This window comes from Rattus rattus, chromosome 9 (genome assembly GCF_011064425.1).
Source record: "Rattus rattus isolate New Zealand chromosome 9, Rrattus_CSIRO_v1, whole genome shotgun sequence".
In the NCBI taxonomy this organism is placed as follows: domain Eukaryota; kingdom Metazoa; phylum Chordata; class Mammalia; order Rodentia; family Muridae; genus Rattus; species Rattus rattus.
Genome location: NC_046162.1, coordinates 58,479,724 through 58,494,478, shown reverse-complemented (window position 1 = coordinate 58,494,478; position 14,755 = coordinate 58,479,724). Strand labels below are relative to the sequence as shown.

General features: G+C 45.3%; 1 protein-coding gene across 1 annotated transcript in view; it reads right to left on the bottom strand.

Moving 5' to 3' along the window:
- B4galnt2 (beta-1,4-N-acetyl-galactosaminyltransferase 2) overlaps positions 1–14,755 on the bottom strand; it is a 50,040-nt gene that overhangs the window by 34,490 nt on the left and 795 nt on the right. The gene's annotated exons all lie outside the window — the stretch shown is intronic.

Sequence of the window (14,755 nt, the reverse complement as noted above, 5' to 3'; positions counted from 1 at the left end):
CTGAGAGGAAATGTTAAATTTTAAGTATATACTTTTTTTAAAAATCATTTTTGAGGCAGTTTCTCTGGGTCGCCCTGGCTGTCCCAGAACTCACTCTGTAGACCAGGCTGATCTTGTACTCACAGAGACCCACTGCCTCTGCCTCTGTAGTGTTGGGATTAAAGGCACCACCACTGCCCACCTTTAGTGCACACTTTTGATCACAAAATATAAAATTAATAAAGTAAGCATACACCAAACCAGCTGTAGTATGGGGCTTGGAGAGATGCTCGGTGGTTTAAAGGCACCCAATGCCCTTGCAGAGGAAAGAGCTTCAGTCCCCAGAACTCAAAAGGCAGCTCACAGGTACAACTCCAGGTCAGGAAGATGTGACCCGACACCCTCATGTGACCTCCTTGGGCACCTGTGCACCTGTGGTGCACATAGAGGTGCTCATAGCACATACATCCGCACACCTGTAATCCCAGCATTTGGGAGGCAGAGTCAGGTAGGTCTCTGGATTCGAGGCCAGCCCGGTCTACAAACACCTGGGGCTACAGAGAGAAACCCTGTCTTGAAAAACAAAGCAACAACAGCCCCCCCCTTCCACGCAAACTGAACAAAAAGATAAAAGGAAAAAATGAGGGGCCTTTGTTATGGATGCCTGTTAACATTTGAACTTTGTAAAATGATATCAAGAACACATCCATTTAAATTAATCAAGTTTCAGAAGCACTAGCAGTAGACTTTTATTTTCATGAGCTCCTAAGACCCTTAAAAAACGTTCGTTTATTTATTTATTTAGTGTTGGGGGGCGTATATCAACATGCGTGTTCCCTGGCACACACATGGAGGTTGAAAGACAGCTTTTGGGAGTGAGTTCTCTTTCCCTACCATATGAGACTCAGGGGTTGAATGCAGTTTGTCTGTCCTGGAGGCAAAAACCTTTATATGCCGAGCCACCTCCGTGACCCTTGGACTTTTTAATAAAAACCAAAAGAAAACAAACAGGCTGACCACAATTTCACTGTCTGGCCAAAGATAACCTTGGCTTCCTGCTCCTTCTGCCCCAGGGACTCTCTGTTCTATCTGATTCTACCCCCAGTCCGAGGGCCAGTGTTTAATACTGCGGTAGATGTCAACCCCTGGACTTGTACTTTCTGGTAATGCTACCGGTTGATCTCACGGCCCTCTGCACACCCAGCAAACCGTCTCCCACTGAGTTAAACCTTCAGCCCCACGTTCTTCTGGCTCTCCAAACCTGGCTCTAGCTAGTATAACACCCTACGGTATAATCCTTATCAGAGATTGTTCTGATAGGAGATTATTAGTTAAGATTTAATTTTTACTGGATAAGTAAAAGATGTAATCCTGTTAAAAGGACACAGTTTATGTGCTTTCGTGGAGGCTGAACTACGCCTAAGAAACATCCAAGAAAGATCCACTGTGCACCTTATAAAGTCCTTGGAAAAATAAAGACTCAGGGTAGTCATCCGAGTCCGTAGTGAGTATTGTGTCCCTTCCGACTCCCATGCCATTCACAGGGTTTGCTTTTGAAATGAGCAGAAATGGGAACAGCTGAAGCCTGATCTTTCTCCTGTTCCCACACAGGAAAAGGTAATTGATGATGGTGATGGTGGTGGTGGTGGTGATGCTGATGGTGTTTTTAAAGATTTGGAATTTGCTTTAGAATCTCATTTTTTTTAAAGATTTATTCATTTATTATATATAAGTACACTATAGATGTTTTCAGACACACCAGAAGAGGGCATCAGATCCCATTACAGATGGTTATGAGCCACCATGTGGTTGCTGGGAATTGAACTCAGGACGTCTGGAAGAGCAGTCTGTGCTCTTAACCACTGAGCCATCTCTCCAGCCCGAATCTCATTTTTTTAAAAAGACTTATTTCATTTGGGGCTGGGGAGATGGCTCAGTGGTTAAGAGCATTGGCTGCTCTTCCAGAGGACACGGGTTCAATTCCTACTACCTACCTACAGCAGATCACAACTGTCCATAACTCTAGTTCCAGGGGATCTGACATCCTCACACCAATGCACATAAAATAAAATCAAATTGGTTATTTTTAAGAAAGACTTATTTTATTTTTAACTGTGTGCGTCTGTATAGGTGAGCGTAAGAGCCCGTGGAGTCCATATGAGCTCACTGGCTCTCCTGGAGCTGATGTTAGCATTAGCAGCACTTTCAAGCCACCCACCGTGAGTAGTGGGGACTGAACTCAGGTCTTCCACACAACCAGAATGGGCTCTTAATCTCTATCTCTCCTGTCCCCAACTCATTATTTCTGGCACTTTGACCTCTCATGAGTCATGGCCACTGACTACACAGAAACTGTAGGGGAAGAGTCAGGATATTTAAATATTTATCTGAGCTTTTAAAAATACCTGCATAGTGAAAAAATATTTCTGAAATAAAGCTGGTGTCCTAGTTAGGGTTACTACTGCTATGATGAAACCCTATGACCAAAAGCATGTTGGGGAGGGGAGGGGTTATTTGGTTACACTTCCATGTCACTGTGCATTGTTGAAGAAAGCCAGGACAGGAACTCAAACAGGGCAGGGACCTGCAGGCGGGAGCTGATGCAGAGGCCATGGGGGATGCTGCTTACTGGCTTGCTCATCCCGCTTTCTTGAGGAACCCAGGACCATCCCATCAGGGATGGCCATACACACAATGGGCCGGGCCCTCCGCCATCAGTCACTTAAGAAAACACCTTACAGCCAGATCTTATGGAAGCATTTTCTTAGTTGAGGTTCCTTCCTCTTAGATGACTTTGGTTTGTGTCAAGTTGGCATAAAAACTATTCACACTGCTGGTTAATAACTTATTAAACGACTGAAACTTATCTTGAGAAAGGTTAAGAACAGAGCTATGGGGTGTAGCTCAGCTGTAGAGTGTTTGGCTAACGCGCACCACAAGGGAACAGGGCAGAAGTGAGTGCTACTATAGGTCCATAATCCAAGTACTTGGTAGACAGAAGAAGGATTATTGCTGGAAGTTCAAGGCCAGCCTGGGCCACAGGTAAGTTACAGGCCAGCCTAGGCTATCAGTGAAAATAAAATACTTTGGGGAGACTGGAGAGATAGTTTAGTGCTTAAGAGCACATTTTGCTCTTGCAAAGGACCAGTTTCAGTTCCTAGCACTCACAACCATCCTTAACTCCAGTTCCAGGGGTTCTGATACCCTCGTCTAGCTTCTGTGGGCAATGTATACACATGGTACACAGACATACACACACACACACACACACACACACACATATTATAATATATAATATATAATGAGTAAATGAAAATATATTAAAATAATAAACCAGGCATATTATACATGTCCTTAATCCCAGCACTTGGGAGGCAGAGGCATGAGGATCTATCTGAGCCTGAGGCCAGCCTGGTCTACAGAGTGGGTTTCAGGACAACCAGAGCTATACAGTGAGACAGACCCTGTCTCACACAAACAAGCAAACAAAACTTAAATAATAAAATATCTTGAAGTCATACTCTAGTAAATTAAAAATCAAAAGCATATGGTGAGATTTTAAGTAAAAGTGACGTGCACTGGCTTCAGGTATGAGAGCTGAGGAAGTTTGTGTCAAGTAACAGAAACATATTCAAATTAAAAATATCAGCTAGGTGTGTAATCCTAACACTTGCCCAGGAGGCTTCAGGGGTGTCTGTGAGTTTGTTTCCAGAGAGGATTCACTGAGAGGGAAGACCCACCCTTCATGTGTCTGAGGTATGCCATGGGCTGGGGTCCTGGACTGAATAAAAAGGAAAAGCGAGCTTGAGATAGCTCAACAGCTGCAGGATGTACCAAGTGATCAAGAGAATGGGAGCTGAGGTCCCCAGGGTTCACCTAAATGCTGGGTGAATGTGGCGGTCTGTCTGAAATTCCTTAGAAGGTAGAGACATGGGATCCTCAGAGCAAGCTCTCAATGGGATGCTAACTACAGCTCCAGATTCTGAGTTTGAATAAGAGACCCTGCCTCAAAGAATGAGGTGGGTGAATGATTGAGGACAATTCTCTCTCTCTCTCTCTCTCTCTCTCTCTCTCTCTCTCTCTCTCTCTCTCTCTCAGAATTATTTACTTATTTACTGTAGCTATCTTCAGACACACCAGAAGACGGCACCGGATTCCACTACAGATAGTTGTGAGCAACCATGTGGGTGCTGGGAATTAAACTCAGGTCCTCTGGAAGAGCAGTCAGTGCTCTTAACCACTGAGCCATCTCCCCAGCCCCAGGACAATTCTCGACACGGACCTTGGACCTGCTGCGTCCTGTATATGCGCATACACTCGGCTCTTCACATACTCATCATCAAAAGCCTTTTTAAAACTTAGATTAAAAAGAAGAAAGTGCCTTAAGTAATGGCACTCATCTCTCTGCTTCCCGACCGGAAGTACTCCCGACCGGAAGTACGAGTTGGCCAGACACCGCAGCTTCCTGCTACCACCCCTTTCCGGTGACGGAGGGGCATAGCCTGGAATTGTGAGCAGGAGAAACCAGTCTGTCCTTAAGTTGTCCTTCTCTAACATATTTCATAATGGTGAGAAAAGTAACTAATGTGCCCACCCTTACAGTGACTCCTGCACAGTGGGAAATAAAAACATATTAAATATTACATAATATAGGTGTGGTGGTACGTGCATTTATTCCCAACACTCCCAAGGCAGAGGCAGAAAGATCTCTGTAAGTTCCTGGCCAACTCAGCTGAGTTAGTGAGACCCCCCCTCCACCTCAAAAATATTTTTTTCAAAGGCTGTTTTGTTTGTTTGGTTTGGTTTGGTTTTGAGAGTGTTTCCCTATGTAGCCCTGGCTGACCTGGAACTCTGTAGATCACAGCTGGCCTTGAACTGAGAGCTGAGCGATCAGCCTGCTTCTGCCTCTCGAGTGCTGGGATTAAAAGTGCATGCTACCATGCTGAGGACCTGTCTATAAAACTGTCCCCATCTTCAAGGATATTGCAAGGTCACTCCTTTCCTCCAGGCATTTTTTGGGGGTGGAATCCTTCGCTGACAGCCATGGCTACTAATTAAACAAGACTGAGGCCTCCAGGTCTCTGGTAATGGTTTCCCTGGTTACAGTTGCTAGTTGGAAGTAGAAGGAAGGGTCACAGGATTATCTGTGGGGCTGGCACACGGGACTCCACAGTGTGGCTCCCACGAGGTCACCATCCACACTGGAGTGCAACTTTGTACTGATGTCATCCATTTCCTGTAAATAACCGCTCCCTTATGCTCTGTCTGTAAGTCCTCACAGCTCATTGGCTTGTTAGGTTGGGCTTTGGTGGGGTCATACTCAGGTCTGTCATTGGTGCTCTATCTGAGGTGAATAGACATTTGCTCACATCCTCTCAGAAGTTAACGAAGAGGCTTACCACGAAAACCACCAAGTATCTGAAAGAAGCAATGAGAGCCTTTCAAGAGTTAAAGCGGTAACAAGAGTGGCAGAGGCGACAGACTAAACAGTGGTGCTAGGCAGAGGGTCCAAAATGAGTGCTGTTTTGTTTTGGTTTGTTTTGTTTTGTTTTTTCCCCTGCAGTTACTGGGTGGCTAGACAGTATTGGCAGGGTTGAAGGCCAATCAAAATGGACCCTTCTCTCATGATCAGCTTTGGATCCACTTCCCATTCCTCTGGAAACGCTAGAAAGGAAAGACTCAGCTTTGTCCCCATTTGTAGCTTTTGTTTTCCTGTTAATTGTTGTCTCTGACCTCTTACTGCTTTTGTCTGCTAACCTAGGACTAGTCTTGGAAGCTTCTAGCTTCTACACAATGTAATCTAGGCTGAGAGACTTCTCTCTGCACAAACTGATTCAATCTGCTCTCTCTCTCTCTCTCCCTCTCCCTCTCTCTCTCTCTCTCTCCCCTCCCCCCATTTCGGCTTCTCAATTGCTCTGCTCTACCTCCGGCTCGTTCTCCGCCTCGTTCTGTCTTCACCTGTGTCTAGCTTGTTCTCTCTCTGCAGCTGTCTCTGTACAACTGCCCCAGTAAAACTGTTTCTCTTTCTCCACACTGCCCTTTCCTCTTTTAGGTTGATGCCATTACGCAGGTGAAGGCGAACACAAGATAAAACAAGGCCTGTCACTGGACAAGAAGGGAAGGAGTTGGGAACAGAAGGAGAGGGAGAAGTAGAAGAGAGAAGAAGCAACATGGAGGCAGACGTAAACAATCCTCACCATGCATCCCTGCATAGATACAGGTTGTTATGAATATTTCTTGAGGGATAGATTTCTATAGTTCAATTTATCTTATCTAGGTGGGCGGTTTATATCTTTATTGATTGGTTGCGAGGTTATTGTGCGGATGTATTATGGATTGAGAATTTAACATGTAAATCTGATTGTTGGGTTACAGTTTACTGAGTCATGATTTCACTGGGTAGTTGGGAGTTTATACCTTAATCACCAAGGGGCTGTTGTTGGGAGTGTGAGCAGAGTTCGTGGCAGGGAGCCACGGTAGGCCAGCCCACGCTGGACTTCTAGAGACCTGATTTTACTGCGTAGCTGGAATCAGAGAGGCTAGCAGAGAGCCACCAGGAGAGATACCATCTGTAATGGGATCTGATGCCCTCTTCTGGTGTGCATGAAGACAGCTACAGCGTACTTATATGTAATAAATAAATCTTAAGGGGAAAAAAAAGAAAGCATATAAGAATGCAGATTAGGGTTTGGGAGTGGGGATGGGGGACTGGTTCAGTGGTTAAGAGCACATACTGCTCTTGTAGAGGACCTAGGTTTGAGTCCTAGCGTCCAGTCACTTGTGACTCCAGCTCTAAAGACCTAGTGCCTCCTCTGGACTCCATGGGTAACTACACAGACCTGCTTATACCTAGACACAGACAGGCACACACACACACACACACACACACACACACACACAAACACACACAAAACCAGAGGGTGTTAAGATGTTAAGATGGCTTCCTGGTTAGAGCTTTTGTTGTTCCCACAGAGGACTCATCTTCATTCCTGAGTATCAGTGCCTCAGAACTGTCTAGAACCCCAATCTAAGTTCTTCAAGTAACCAGAGAACTGGAGTTCCTTTTGATGGATTCCTGGTCTTGCTACTGAAAGAATTTTAGATTCATTGGTGTTTGAGAGAAAAATCAACAGGGCAGGAAAGTGTAAACCTTAGTTAGCGGCTGTGAGGAAGAGGGCGCTGGGTAGGAAGAGAGGAGCCCAGGCCTGTGGATGTGGGATCCAGGAAAGCAGACATGTTGAGCAACAGAGGTTGGTAGGCAGGGGATCCAACACCCTCTTCTGACCTCCTCAGCCATACATGGGGTTCACATACATATATACAGGCCCACACCCATAAACATAAATAAATCTTTAAGGATATGGACAATACAACTGCACTTCAAGGTTGAGTATAGATTCTCTGGACAGTGAACATATCCAAGTACCCAAGCTGGGTTGTTCTACTGTTGAACTCACAAACAGAATGACACACACAGGAGCTCCCCTGCCTCATGTAGATGATCCTCACTGTCCTAAACCAGAAGATATCGCACAGAGGAAACGATGCCCTCAAAGAAATGAAAATATATAATGTTGGATTAAATTCAGCATAAAATGGTCGAACCAAATAAAACTACTGTTCAAATCACAAAAGATGCAAAAAATAATTCGGGGTGACTCCTTCTTGGGAAGTCCATACTGACCCTTGAGGATGTCTAATCTTTTCTCCGAGACCCCATGTTTAATTCCATGTCGTTTCCCTAATAAATTCCACCAACCCTGCTTTGAAAATGACTCCTACAGGGTCCCAAGTAAAAGTGTTTGCTCTGCAAGCCCAATAACTTGAGCTCAACCCCCGGAGACCATGTTAAAAGCCACCCTGTCTAGTTGTCTGGAGTTTACAGATGAGGGGTGGGGGATGGGGGGAGGCTGAGGTGCATATTTTACAAAAAAAGCAGCCCTGGCCTCCAGGTTCTCCCAGCATCCCTTAGTCCCTACCTGGTATACCCTGCCCCCAACCATGAATTTTCCAGCCCAGATGCTGGGCTACCCTTCCCTTGAGGCTCTTCCCTATGTAATGCAGACATTTTGGCCTCCTGGCCCTTCTCTCTCTTTTTCTGAGAGCATGCTTTCTCTTTCTCTTCCCCCTCCCCTTCCCACGGTGTCTTCCCTGATCTTGTCCTCAGGGCCGATGAACTGGTCCAAGAGCAGCTTCCTATTGAACCTAAGTTTAATATAATCTGATCTGGTTTGAATGGATTCCTATCACGGTTGGAGAAGTAACTTGTCACAAAGCAGGAAGGGACTGACAATCAACACACTGCGAGCAGTCTGCGTGTGCTTTTCTTGGGAACCAGGATGTCTTCAGCTGTGTGGTTATCAAGCAGTTGCAAAAGGCAAGCTGTCAGCTCAGCCTCAGAAACCTGGATGGTCAAATCACAAGACTTCGTTTTGACCGAGTGGGAGACAAATACCTCGGCTCACTATGGTAACTGTGGAGGCCTTTCTCACACTGGCTTTTGCAGTCAGCAAACACACACATAACTTCTGCAGTTTCTGCAATTAGTAATAATATTTATTTGGCTTTTGGCGTTCTCAAATGATTTACTAAGGAGGAAGTTGCTAAGTCTCAAACCCCAGATGAACTGCTGAAGTGCTTACTTAACATTGTCAGAGCAAAATGCTGGGCTAAACTTCTCCAGCCCAGGAGCTGGGCTGCCCTTCCCCTATCGGCCCTTCCTAACCGTTTTCATTACCTGGCCCTTTCATATATACTTTACCCTCCTGGCCTTGATCTAGTTCCTGGCTCCTCTCCCCTCCCATCTCTCCTTACCTGACCTGACTCAATCTATCTACTCATGTCCAGTTTGGACTCTCCCAGATGGCTTTATTTCTGGGTATGTTCTCCCTTTATCTACAATAAACTTTCTCTTCCACCACACCTAGGAGCAATCATGTTCTCTCTCTCTCTCTCTCTCTCTCTCTCTCTCTCTCTCTCTCTCTTTCTCTTTCAGAAGCTAGTTTCCATGGTGAGTTGGCAGAGTTTCACCTGAAGAAAATCTACAACCTCTAAGCAAAGGGCACAGCACGGAGCTAGGAAGTGGATACTGCAGCTTTAGACTAACTATACCTATGTGTTTACGAAAATACGTTCAAACCTGAGCATGGCAGGGGAAACCAGTCATCTCAGAACTCAAGAGACTGAGGGTGAGGATAGAAAGCAAACTTGAGGCTAGCTTAGGCTACATAGCAAGCCTTTAACATAAATAAACTAATTAATTTGGGATAATACCTAGTATAGTTATGATTGACTGATTAATTTTATTGACTGTGGTGTTAGAGCTCTAACCCCACTCCCAGTCCCTGTCACTTTTAATGAATTCTTAAGCATCTTTAAATGGTCTCAGCTTCAATTCACAACTTGTCAAGTAGTGGGTTTGTTGTTGTTGCTTTGTTCATTTGTTAATTTTTGTTTTGAAACAGGGTCCCTCTACACAGCTCTGGCTACCCTAAAACTCGAGATGTAGACCAGGCTGGCCTTGTACTCACAGTGATCTGCCTGTCTCTACCTCCAGAGTGTTGGGATTAAAGAAGTGAGCCACCACGCCCCTCTTGGTGTGTGTGTGGTGTGCTGCGGTGTGGTGTGTGTGTCTGTGTGTAGTGTGGTGTGTGTGTATGTGTGTGGTGTGTGTGTAGTGTGTGTGGTGTGTGTGCTTCTGTGTGTGTATGTATATGGTGTGTGTGGTGTGTTTGTGTGTATATGTGTGTGTGCTATGTGTTTGTGTGTGTATGGTGTGTGTGTATGGTGTATGTGTGTGTGTGTGATATGTGTGCTTCTGTGTGTGTATGTATATGGTGTGTGTGTTGTGTGTTTGTGTGTGTGTGTGGTGTGTGTGTATGGTGTGTGTGTATGGTGTATGTGTGTGTGTGTGTGATGCGTGTGCTTCTGTGTGTGTATGTATATGGTGTGTGTGTTATGTGTTTGTATGTGTGTGTATGGTGTGTGTGTATGGTGTATGTGTGTGTGTGTGTGATGTATGTGCTTCTGTGTGTGTATGTATATGGTGTATGTGCTATGTGTTTGTGTGTGTGTATGGTGTGTGTGTATGTGGTATGGTGTGTGTGTATGTGTGTGGTGTGTGTGTGTGTGTGTGTGTGTGTGTGTGTGTGTGTATGGTGTAATGTGTCTGCTTATGTGCTCAGGTGCACCAGACACAGGGTGGGGCACACATACCATGCAAATGTGGGACATCAGAGGACAACTTTATGCAGTTGGTTCTCATTTTTTCCCCTTTCCTACACGCGGTTCCAGGGGTTACTCTCAGGTCTGCAATGCACCAAGGCCTTCACCCACAGAGCCATCTCACCTGCCCTTTCGTTGTAATTGAGTTTGGGAATTTTTAATTTTTTTTTTTTTTTTTTGGTTCTTTTTTTTCGGAGCTGGGGACCGAACCCAGGGCCTTGCGCTTGGGAATTTTTAATTTTTGCGCAGAGTATTTCATCCCTGAAAAAGAGGAGGACCTTCCATCTTCGTTTCTGCACAGCTGCTTACTGCTGTGTTTTAAGGATTTGTGGGAGCCCCAGCCAAGCACTGCATCTTTAGGGTTTTTTCCCTTAACGAGGAATTTAATCTGAAGAACTCATAGTTGGCTAATGGCTCCCAGCATTCACCTGGTTCTCAGTGTTGGGTCTCCGGCTGTCCAAAGAGCCAGAAATGAGCTCGTCCTGGATTCTGGTGGTTAGATAAAAGCCAGACTTCCTTCAGGACTTGTGAAGCCTGTTCCCATCTGCCCAAAGGAGTCATTCCCTTCTCTCTAGCAGAAGGGACCACCTACCTGGGCCACCGCAGCATATCGAAGGCCATGTGGCCCTGCTGATATCACAAATAAGTGTTAGACATCTCAGAGGCCGAGCCAGCATCTTGGCTCTTCTTACTTTTTCTACCCTAAGCTCCCTCCAGCTCATAGACTTCCCTCCCCTCAGCTAGTCACCCTTCTTATAACCTGGCTGGCCATTCCCACAATTCTCTCTGTTACTTCCTCTCTCTAGCTCTGCCCTATTCTTTATCTCTCTGTGTCCATTGTTCTCTCCCACTTCCCTAGCCCTGGCCATGTTCAGTCTACTTCTCTCTCTGTCTGTGCTCTAGATTCTTCCAGATGCCTTTGACTGTCCCCCCCTTCCCCCTCTCTCTTGTATCTATAATAAAAATCTTAACCATAGCATGAAGTAGTCATGTCAGCAGTTTCTTCACTGCACCCTCTCACAGACAGCCACCCGGATTCTTTATAAGAACAAGCTGACAAGTGAACAAATTTCATAACATACAGAATCTCTCTAGCTGTTTTAGGGAGTAGAATTTTGTTCCTCGACATTCAACCTGTATTGTTTTGTTTCTTTTGAAACAGGGTTTCTCTAGCCCTCTAGCCGAAGCTGACCTCTAACCTATAGTAAGGAGATTAGGACACTGTCTCATATCATTTTAGATGTTTCCTCTAAGATGATGTGAGACAGCAAGAACTAATAAGAGTGGGGTTTTTTTGTTTTTTTGTTTTTTTGTTTTTTTCGGAGCTGGGGACCGAACTCAGGGCCTTGTGCATGCTAGGCAAGTGCTCTACCACTGAGCTAAATCCCCAACCCCAAGAGTGGTTTTTTTTTATTTGTTTGTTTGTTTGTTTTTTTGTTTTTGAGACCGGATTCTTCTGTGTAGCCCTGTTATCCTAGAATTTGCTTTGTAGAGGAGGCTGGCTTTGAACCCAGAGATCTGCCTGCCTCTGCCTCCCAAGTGCTGGGGTTAAAGGTTTGTGCCACCGCTGCCTTGTGGGAAAACTCTGCTAATTAAAGTAGAAGCCCACGGTGACCAGATAGCCTCTAGGCTTGGTGCAATATGGAAGGTTCCCTACTTTAGTAGATTTTCTTCCTTTTTTGACCTTGTCTGGGGTATTCTAAGCTCCCATACTTTACCTGAGTAATGGCATGTAGCTCAATTAGAGTATAGGACTGATTTCTTTCCCTGACAAAACCTGTTTAGCTAGCACCTGAGATTTCTGAAATGCTTCCCCATGCTAATGAGACATTCTGATACCCTAAGCTCCCAGCCAATGACATTTGCCCATCCGTGATGTCCTTACCCTCAGTCCCCCAAAACTTATAAGCCTTCAGTCACCTTGCATACCCACAGGGCTTCTGAATATCCTGCTGTATGTCTCTGCTTCCCCTTCCACTTCCCTTGTAGACCCAGATCTATGAGAATGGGGAGACCCACACTGCTTGTCTTGGGAAGTATAATCTTTTATTAAGTATGAATTACACATCTTAGCTCCGTAAATTGAAAAACAAAAGACACAAGAAAATAATTACTGCCTATTCATCGGTTACCAAGATAATTCTATTCCAAAGAGGAAGAGGATGTTAAAACGGCCCAGAGTGGACATGTTTTTGATCCTAGTACTGTGGAGGTCGAGGGGGAAATCCCGAGTTCAAGGTCATCTTTTTGGCTACATATTGCATTCAAAGCCAACCTGGGCTACATGAAAATCCATCCCTGAGTCAGAAAGAAAGGAAGAAAAAGGGGAGGGAGGGAAAACTGAAAAGGTGGCAGGATATCTAGCAGGTCCAAATTTAAAGAAGCTTGCTGTTACCATTTCTCCTAGGTTTCACCTGGCAACAGCCAGGTAGGCTAGGTTTACTGTAAAGAAGAATGTTTGTCCCCTTGCTCCTTTATTCTTTCCGACTTTCTTCCTTCCCTGACCCCTTGCTCCCTCCCCCAACACCACACCCACCCCAACCCCCTGCCTTGTGTTCCTGGCTGGCTTCTTCTCTCTCTCTCCCCCATCCCATCCCCTCCCCCTCCTCTCTCTGTCCTTCTCCGGTCTCTACTCCCTGCTCAACTCCCCTTCCCATATCCTAAATAAACTCTATTCTGTATGGTGCCTCAGGGGGAAGGGATGTCTCAGCATGGGTTCACCCGAGGCCACCCTCTTCACCTATCCATTCCTGGTTCTATTAAACATATTCCTGGCTCTTCCTCTTCCTCTTCCTCCTCTTCCTCCTCCTCTTCTTTTATAAAATGCAACACTTGCTACCCTGAACACGTGACTTTGACCCCCTGCAACTAACAAGGCAGAAGAAAAGTTGTCCTCTGACTTTCTGCGTGCAAGCCTTGCAGACAAAAGCAGGCTTCAGTAATGTTCAACCTCACCGAAGGTAATTTGAGGTCATTTAAAGAAAAGTGAAGGTGTTCAAGGTCCAAGGGAGGAGAATGTAATGTTGCAGTAAAAGCCTTTGCCCAGGACATCTGTTTGGTTGCTGGTGTCAAATACATTACAGTTGCCGCTTCTCCAAGAAGTTAGGACTTTTTGTATTTCCAGGGCCTAGTAAGGTAACCAGCACATAGTAGGGACCATCCAATGTCTGGCTTTTTTTTTTTTTTTTAATTTTTTTTAAGTGAGTGTGTGAGAATGAGGCAGTGGGGGGAAGGGAGAGAGAGAGAAAGTGCCCCCAACACTTGTTAAATCAAATTCTAGTAAACAAGCAATCAAAACCCAAAGGACTGAGCTCCAATCCCATCAGCTTCTTCCAGCATGGTTCTGAGACAACCTCGTCCTCCCTCCATTTCCCCAGCTGTAAGATCTGGGCCGTATACTCTCCGTGGCAGTTGTGAGGAAGGCTGCTGGGAGAATGCAGAACACATCTGGCACACCCTAAATCCATGCTGCCTAGGAGTAAATGAATCTTTCTTGGTCTCCCCTTTCCCTTCTCGGAGCTTTTCTGTCCCCTTTACAGAGACACAATCCTGGAGCACACTCCTAAGTGCTCCACAGGGTACAAGATGAATTAAACTTTTCCCACCTTCGGAGCCAAGGTCTCATTTAGCCCAGGCTGGCCTCAAACTCACAATGTAGCAAAAGATGACCTTGAGTCATCTCAACAGACACACCACCACACTGGCTTTTGAAATGCGTGTAATAATTAATATATAGTCAGTTTAGTTCATAGGACAAAAATCTCTTCTTGGATTTTTGTTTTGTTTGGGGGGGTTGTTTGTTTTTGTTTGTTTGTTTGTTTTTGAGGGGGAACTGTCCCATTTCGGAAGTAGAAAGTCAGAGGTTAGAAGAGATGTTCCCCCCAGGACGCACTGGCCAGCACTCTGTAGTCGAATCAGGAAAATATCAAGCTGCGTGGATTAAAATCGTAGATCTAAAGGTACAATTCTACCTCTTTATAAGTGAAGGGAAAACAAAGTTTGCCCCAAAATGTGCCAGCCTTAAATTCATTAGCATCATTCATGTTCGTTGAGCCTATTAAACTTGAGTTCTAGCTCCCACCTCCTCCCCCTCCTTCCCTTCTCCGTGCAGGAAGCAGGAAGCTAGAAAGAATATTGAAGGACCCAGGGGTTCCTGAAGCACTTAGCAATGTACAACGGGACACGCAATATCTGCCTTCCTCCCCTCTCTCGCTGCATCCTTTGTGGGCCAAATGTGTGCTTTGAAAGCAAACAAAACAAAACAAAACAAAAACCAAGTGCCGGTGCATAGCCTGCAAGCGCTATACCACTGAGCAACTCCCTCAGGCCATTTGAAAGTTCTGAGCTTGGATGTCCATTAGTCTCAGGACTGTGGGCCTCTGCCTTCCAAGTTGTTAAGTAGTTGTGATTGGCTTCCTGAGTGTCAGGCAAGCACTTCACCAACTGAGCTGCATGCCCCTTAACTGCATTTGTATTTGAAAAAAAAAAAAATCAAAGAAATTAACCTGAGGGGTGGGGCGGGGCGGTAACACACAAAACTGATTTCTAACTC